Genomic DNA, 8,111 nt, shown 5'->3' with positions numbered 1-8,111 from the left:
ACAATAGACAATAAAATCTAAGTCATAAACCGCCTGTTATTGCTTGGGACAATACAGTCGGCATAATTTAAGTAAATAGCTAAGCAAAACTTGGCGAATAAAGAGACACCATGCGGCCAAAGCCGCCTATTTTCTCTACTCACTCAAACAAAAGTGACAGAGATTGATTAATCCAAAGGGTTAACTCATAGTCACTGGCAACCTTGGAATGGAACCTAAATGGTGCGAATCAAACCGCCTGTTTTTTGGCAAATAGACGGTATTCGGCCACTATTCCTTCTAAAGGTTATCAAACAGTAACTGCTTGTACACCTGTAGACGACTACTAGGCGGAATATTCCAAGTGCCGCCTGTTTCCATATGAGAAACGATCAATGGCTTAAAAATTGTAAACGGGAAAATAATGTGTGGCCACGGCCGATTGATTCTTCTGTTTACTCAAGTTCTAATGACGGAGACAAATTAACCCCTCAAAAGGTTAACTCATAGTCGACCTACAATGGAATCTAAAAGGTACGAATGAAGCTGCCTGTCCTTGTAAAAAACATGTGCCATTCAGCCACTATTCCTATTCAGGTTAGCAACACCGTGAAAGCTACTTTGATTAAAAACATCCAGATTGGCGCCTATTTTGCACCAAGCAGACGGACCATTGATGACCAATAAAATAAACTAAGTACAAACTTAGTATAATGCTGTTTACTATAAGGCCGAGAGCCAAGTTACGATAGGTGTTCACCTGTACAATGGCCGACTAACCGCCTGGTTTGGGGCAATCACCATAGTGATTGATTGACCTAGAATTAATAATACTCTTTAAAGTATCAAAAATTCCATGTCAATCAATTCACCTTTGAAAACCAGGCGCCAGTTGCCCAGGGGCAAGATCAGTCGGTATATAAAGCATTCATGAAAACAAGAAGCTACATACACATAGCAAAATTCATGAGAAGCAAAAAATTTCAAACGCTTCAAAACATGGAAAAACCGGCAAAAACAGCCGGATGTTTAAAAATTAACAGTCGGCCAGTTGACCGACATAAATGTTGAAAATTAAAAATTATCAATAAACCCCGACCCCTTGGTCGGGTAATGATACAAAACAAGCGGCACACAGGCCAAGGAAAGTTGACATAAAAAGATGAGAGTTCAAGCAGTTGGAGGGCGTTCAGTATCGACAGCCGCCTGGTTTGGTTCCTCAATCGGCGCCTGTTCTTTTTCACCATCCGCCTCCTCCTGCGCCGGCTCCTCCTCCTCCTTGTCATTCTCTTCTTGGTTCGACTCCTCGGAGGTGGAGTCGGACGCCTCATCCTCCGCATCCTCGTCGCCGTCTGCCTGCTCCATGATCTTCTTGTTGTATTGATTAGAACAGACGGCGCATTGGCTCTCCCATTTTTCATAGCCGGATTCAGGGAAGAGGGCCGCCCAGGTCATCTTCATAATAGCGTTGCAGTCGTCCATCATGTCCTGAACAAGGGCCATCTTCTCTTCGCTAGCTTGCTCGTAAGCTTTTGGGTGAGGTCAGCCTCTTGACTCTGTAGGCGGCCTTTATTTACCTGCTTGCGGAGTCCCTCGGCTTCCTTGTCCGCCTCCTTTAGAGGCTCCATCTTAGCTTTGAGGTCCTTAATAGACTACTCCAGCTCCAAGATCTTCTTCCTGGCCGCCTCTAAGTCCTTTTTGACCTGCAAAGTGGCTGACGCCTAGTAATACAATATGTCAGTGGTCAGAATCTCGTTTCGAGCTATCTGGAACATAACTTTATCAGAATCAGAGGCGGCCATGGCCTTCGCAGCTTTTACCTCTTTGTTGTAGGAGATAGGTTTGCGGAGACCATACACTCGCAGCATAGACTGTAGTCGGGAAAAAGCAGTCGTCAGTCACAGGCGACCAAGCAAATGCTTAAATAAAAAAGAGAACTTTTTACTAAGTATAACTCGGCAAGGAGAGCCAGGATGGCTTCAAGGTTTAGGGTGCCGACTCCCTTAACAGACTTCCTGTCCTCAACAGGGATGACCTTCAACATGGACTTGGCCATCTGAACCAGGTCCGGCTCTTCAAGGGCATCTGCAAGTAGACCTTGATTAATACGCGGCATAAAAATAGAAAACAAGCCGCCTGATTTCAGAGGAGGTGGTTGCTTGATGAAAGTTGGAAAATTTGAAGAGTTATACCTCTCGCCACCTCCTTTTCTCTAGGGGGTCGGCTGATCCCAGGGGTAGCCGGAGTCCTTGCCCCGCTTTGGGGAGTCCTTCCTGACCATTCAGCCGCCTGTCTCCTAGCTTTTCCAGGAGTCGGCACATCCCCGGCCGTCTGCTTCCTGACCTTGGGGTCCGGCTGGGATGAGGAGAAAGGTCTGACCACGTTACCCTGCAACACAAGTCATTTAGCCACGAAGAGGCGACAGACATAAAGAGGTTGTGTTAAATGAAGAGAAACTCACCCTAGGCACCTGTTTGGCAAGCGACTCCTCAATGAACGCTTGCATAGAATGGCCGCGCGGATTTGGGCGGCTACTTTCTTGGAGGCCGAGATCTTGTCCATAGCTTTATCTGCAAAAGATGAATCAAATGGTTACACAAAATCAGCCAAGTCTAACAAGACACTCTAAACAGGCGGTCTACTACCTCTCGACATCTCCTCGCTAAGGCCGTAGGCGGCCAGATATGTCCCATCGTATAACCAGTTATACTTTGGAATGTAATTTTGAGGGATGAACTCCCTCACCCTAGTCTCGGGGTTCGCTTGTATAATTACTTTGAAGAGCCCTCGGTCTAGGATCTCTTCCTTGGCTCTTCGAGGAACCAGGCTGCAGGTCAGAGCTGCCAGTCAAGTACGGTGGATCCCTATTCCACCTGTTGTACTTTCTGTTCTTGACCTTATCAGGGCAGGAGACTATGTAGAAGTTGTTCCTCCAATCCTTCCATTTGTTCTCCTTCCTCATGGTCATCATGTAGCCCTTGTGGCTAGACAAACTGTACCAGCCGGTCCCGCTTGTTTTTGGGGTTCGGCTGAGATAGTTCATATGAGCAAATGCTTTGAAGCTTGGATCCACCTCATACATCTCACAGTCGGTAACATAGCCTAAGATGTTGAACCATGAGTTTGGGGCCAGTTTCCAGATACCCAACTGGTACCCATCCAAAATCCTCTTAACAGCTGGATGTAGAGGAAACCTTAAACCAGCTTTAATAGCCGCCTCTTAGCAGCCAAAACACTCGTCCCCGTAGCTGGACTTCTCTGGCCAGACTACCGTATCCTCGGCATCCGACACCGTAAGAATGTAACCATGACCCATCACATGGTCAGCCCTAAAACTCCCAATCTTTTCAGACATGGCCTTGCGCTTGCCTTAAGGAACATGGAAAAATTAGGGGGTATACATTTCTCTATGGGTAGCAGCTGACTATGCCCATTTCTCTCCTTTCTCCACCTCATGGCTTTCTTTCGCAATATGTAGCTGAGAGTGCCTCTCCTCTAAGTCGCCAGAATGCCGACTCGAGGTGCTAGGCTCAGAGTCATCGCTTGAGCTCTCGGGCAAAGCAGCCGCCTGCCCAGATAGATCAATTATAGGAGGGTCATTCTGTACCTCCTCTGATTTTGCTAAATAGAATCACTTGGGGTGCTAGGGACGCCTGGTGGCACGTCCGAGATCTCGCTAATGGGCACATAAAGTGAGGAGTCGTCTGAGTTTATCACTCTTGTAGATCTTTTTGTTCTGCCATGGTGTCCTGCACAGACACATAGACAGTCGGACTCTGGGCAGTTCGCAAAGGGTGGTCCAGCAAGGGGCAGCCGGCACTCCTAGTTCTAGATTCAGCCATCCCCGGTGACCGGCTGATCACTAACCTACGTCGTGCCGCGTGCTTTTGGGCTACCATTTTTGGAAAAAAAAAAAGGCAAAGAGAAAAGTACAAGAGAATAAGCGTTTACCTTTGAGAAGAAGTCTAAACTTTTGAAAAACTTGGCGGCTGAGGAAGCAGGCGGTCTAAGAACAGGCGGTCTGTATACAAGCGGCAGCCGTCTAAAGTGTTAGAGCAAGCGTCCAAAGTTCTGTCTGAAAAGTTTCTAGAATGTCCAAATGATTTGGACACCCCTTATTTATAGGTGGTGAATTCCAAGAGACAGTAAAAAAAAAAACAAAAAAACGGTGATAACAGTTAGCCAATCATGGTGTGACATCTGTCACAGACGCCACGTGAAATGCCATGTCATCCCTGTGAGGGGAAAATGATTAGGGGATTTTTCCCCGCAACGTGGACTACTCACATCCTTCCACATGTTATCCAAGTGGACCAACCAGAGTCCGCCACGTGTCACCTTGTGAAAGGTCCAAGGTGGACCAATCAGGCCACGACACGTGGCAGACAGATAGCCCATCAGAAAAATGGCCTTCTACGGCCCAAATTCCTAGGCAAAGCCTAGTCAGGCCTAGGTTTACTAAAACCTAGTACTGGGCACGTTTTTCAACACACTATAAAAGGGAGATGTTTCCCTCTTAGGAACATCTATTCAGAAATAGTTAATTCACATCAACTCACAATTAGAGAAAGTCAGACACCTGACACCTCGAACTGAGCAATTTCACATTGCAGATACTCCCTTGATTTCCAAGAGAGACCTTTTACTTTTCGCACTTTACTCCCCATACATGTTTTAACTTGATCGTCGGAGGCAGAGCTCCCACCCACCAGAGTCTCTGTTGTTTTGCAGGTACAGGCGTCCAAAGGTCAGTCTTGGAATTGTAACTCTCCCAAAGAATATCAAAAAACCCCGAAACATTACCGGTGTAAACGATTTTGGGTTTATCTTTTCAGTGTCTTGAAATAGAGGGAAAACATGTCCAATTTATATGTGAAAAAAACGAAAAATAGGTTGCATCATTAAGTTAGACTAGTGTATCACACATTCACACCAGCAACCAGCATCCTACGTTGATTGGCCAATGGTGCAATGCGATGTTGCTGTACAAAGGCTGGCTGGTGTCCGCATTAGGTTAGGTGTCTCAATTTTATATACTTTTTAACGTGTCACGCTGATTGAGCTTATACTGGACCTTAAGTTTGTTTATGTAAGCTAATTTAGAGTCAATTCAAAAATTAAAGCATGATTATGAAGGATGAAAAACTTACGCTTCAGTTGAGTAGAAATTGTCTCACCAAGGTGACGAGCTGAGACATTGCAGGATATAAGAATAAGAACAGCAAAAATGATGCTAAGAACAAATACCTTTAAAGAGGCCATTGTTTAAGTACAAACAATTAAAGTTTGTTTTTTCGGTGGTTTTTGGTTGTGCTAATGACGAGCTTCTATTTATAGGCAGTTTCAAGGAGCACTAACTAATGGACAATTGCAATACCTACTACTCCCGGCCCTCCAATTTATTTTTAAAAGTATTGTACTTTAACTGGTACATAAGTCATGGAAAAATTAAATAATCGACTTGATGATAAGAAAAATGTAAGAAGGTCGTTGGGGTTTAAAAATATTATAAGAAAATATAGCGAGTACGTTAATATTTTATCGAGAAGTGACTGATGTGAGAGGGAAATAATATTTTTGTAAAAAAAAGTAGTACTTTCTTTGTATTTTATTATTTGCTCCATTTGTCATGCGTACGTATGCCGATGCAAATTTATGATCAGTAATATCTTTATTATCAACGAGTAGAAAGTATACGATTGAAAACTAATAAGCTATTCACTGATACGATTCCACCATGTACTCACAAGATCACAATATTTTTTCTTATGTATTACGTATGAATCACAAACATTAGTCAAAGTGATCAAATAAATAATGCAAAAAATTACAAATGATGCAATAATAAAATACAGAAGGAGTATGTTTGAGTGGGACTTTGAGTGGCGAGTAAATTGATATTTAAATGGACTAAGTTGTCAAAAAAGAAAGTATTCGATATAATTAAAATTAAACAGTACAAACAGTTTCAAAAGAAAAGTATAATATTTAATTAAAAAAGGGAGAAGTACGTAATAATAAGGAGAGGAGGTGATACCTAATGACCCCACTTCTCTCTTTTCTCTCTTCTCTCTTCTCCCTCCTGTCTCTATTAGGGTTTAATTTTCTTACTCATTTAGGTTGAAAATAAACTAATTTCTTCGAAAATTAGATTATTTCCAACCGTTTTTCTTTAATTTAATTTAGTTTTTTGCTATTAATATTTTTGTTTTGCTTTGTTCTCTTCATTTGTGATAGTCTATCCTATTGTTTTTTTTCAATTTTTCCCATTCTTTTGGGATTTTGATTATCATCTATGGATGAGAATTTATTGTTAGGGTTCTAATAATAATTGAATAGGTGATTTTGATTCATATGGGTTCAAGGTTTGTCATCAACTATACGATCAAAACATCAGTGCACATTGCAAAAGTCTCTAATTGGAAAGATGCGAAAACATTGAAAATCACTGCTCGCGTCAAACTTTAGGCGATAGAGTGTAAGCAATGCCAAATACGCAAAATAGTTATAATTTTGATGGTAAAAGTTATGTTATTTTCTTTAAATCTGTGGCTTACAAAACTTTATTATTATTATAGATATTGTATGGCTATTTACTAATGATAAATTTTTTCGTATAAAAAAAAAGAAAAAAGGTGGTGAATTTATTTTAAAGTTAGGCCCCAACCCCAAACCTCAAACCAGGGCCCGTTGGCCCTTCGAACCACAACTCAAAAAGTGGTTATGAGACGATTGAGACCTCATTGTTACTCCCTCCGTGTAAGTTATTATGGGACAGATGGAATATGGTTTCTAACAAATTTTGCCTATTAAAAAAAATACAAAGTACACAAACATCAGTTGTTTTGTGTATCTTTCACAACAAGCAACCCTATTTTACCATTATTGAAAGTTAGCAAAGCAGATCAAACTGGTGATAGTACTTATTGTCCGTTCAACAGCTAATGTAGTGTTGTTATACTCCCTTTGTCCACTTTTATTTTTTTTTTTTTTTTGCACCAATTTTATTTTTAGTCCATCCTTTTATATTTGCAGCCGTAGGTGGTGAAGAGCCGACATCGAGGTGCCAAACGTCATGCATGCTTGTAATTATAATAATTTAGATGAAACTCGTGTGATGCACAATTTTTTATATAATATGTATAGTTTTTTTAATCTCTTAATTCCATATGATTTTTGCAAACATAAAGTTATTAATAAAATCTCTATTGAACATTATTTTTTTTTTTGTAAGTTATTTAAAAATTTATAAAAGTATTTTGTCTTTTTTTTATACACATAAAAATATGTTGTCTATTCTTGTGAAATTAAGTATTTTTATTTTGTAAGTATTTCAAAAAAGACAAAATTCAATGTTTTTAAATAAATTACGATGATATTTTACAGTGATTTTCATTTGAGTTATGTGTGCGGCTGGCCACACAATGTGGCTGCTTGTAGAAGAAAACCAAAGTAATTCCTAACGTTGACCGAGTAACTCCTATAATATTAACTAAGTAACCGTTATAATACCAAGGAGTAACCCATATAACATAGATGAAGTAACCATTGTAACACTGAATGAGTAACCCTTATAACACTAGCGAAGTAACACTTACGATGGTTGGCCACACCGTATGGCCGACCACATATGAAAGTTTGTGGATTTCATTCCTAAGTATTTAAGTAGATAAAATCTTTAAAATCACGCATAATTTTCTATTTATTTAATTTAATCCCCTCAAATTATCTTTTATAGTTTTTTTATATTTAAATGACACTTAATTTAATTCCTTATTTTTGCTAATGTTGCAGTTGAATTTTCTATTTTAAAAAAAATTGCAAATCTGTTTTTTCATTGGCTAAAATCTACTATTTTTCTATGTGGCACTCAGCCATTCCTTTAACTCGTACCGATGAGAATATGACTCCACGAGAAATGGAACAAAAGGCGGCTGAATTGGCCTATGCTTGCATATTCGTCCATAGGTCAAATCGGATATGTAGTTATTGGAACCTTGCGGATCGGATCATCCATGTGATTGTCACCACATCATATACCTAATATATAAAGCTAAACTTTTAGTCAGACAACGAGACAACACTTGGCGTTTCAACTATTCGCCAAGTGTCATGCCACGTAGACAACATAT

The 8,111-nt window shown here is 40.4% G+C and overlaps 2 long non-coding RNA genes across 2 annotated transcripts; both read right to left on the bottom strand.

Moving 5' to 3' along the window:
* Positions 1-981: 981 nt before the first annotated feature.
* Positions 982-1,854, bottom strand: LOC110739065. The gene is made up of 2 exons (XR_002514727.1): positions 1,800-1,854; positions 982-1,700 (listed from the first exon to the last, which is right to left on the bottom strand). It is a non-coding gene; the product is annotated as an uncharacterized LOC110739065 (long non-coding RNA).
* Positions 1,855-1,935: 81 nt separating this feature from the next.
* On the bottom strand, positions 1,936-4,453 carry LOC110739064. Its single transcript, XR_002514726.1, has 3 exons — positions 3,931-4,453; positions 2,172-2,549; positions 1,936-2,064 (listed from the first exon to the last, which is right to left on the bottom strand). It is a non-coding gene; the product is annotated as an uncharacterized LOC110739064 (long non-coding RNA).
* Between the last annotated feature and the right edge of the window lie 3,658 nt (positions 4,454-8,111).

The sequence above is a fragment of the Chenopodium quinoa genome, unplaced genomic scaffold (genome assembly GCF_001683475.1).
Source record: "Chenopodium quinoa cultivar QQ74 unplaced genomic scaffold, ASM168347v1, whole genome shotgun sequence".
NCBI classification, from domain to species: Eukaryota; Viridiplantae; Streptophyta; class Magnoliopsida; order Caryophyllales; family Amaranthaceae; genus Chenopodium; species Chenopodium quinoa.
Note: the sequence above shows the minus strand (reverse complement) of the source record. Positions and strands in the feature narration are given on the sequence as shown.